Raw genomic sequence first — 385 nt, forward strand, 5'->3', positions numbered from 1 at the left:
GCTTCCATGGATCAATATATATAGCAGATTTGAAAATTGAAATAATAATGAAAAAATACACTAATATTAATTAATAATGTTATCTAAACATAATTATTAACTTATTATAGTATTTCATGTGTTAGTGTATTATTGTTACTATTTTATTAATTACATGAATTTTGTGTTACACTTAAATTTGTTTAGTTGTGAATTGATAATGTATTGACTCAAATTACACTAACAACTATGTTAACAAATATTTATCAAAATAATTTCCATTTTCTGTCCTTCCCTGTTATTATTATTATTATTAAGAAACGTTACATAATTAATAAATATTATTATTTTTTATTAGTATTTAATTAGTAATAATTTATATTAAAATTTTATACATAAAAATATA

This window comes from Arachis duranensis, chromosome 8 (assembly GCF_000817695.3).
Source record: "Arachis duranensis cultivar V14167 chromosome 8, aradu.V14167.gnm2.J7QH, whole genome shotgun sequence".
NCBI lineage: Eukaryota > Viridiplantae > Streptophyta > Magnoliopsida > Fabales > Fabaceae > Arachis > Arachis duranensis.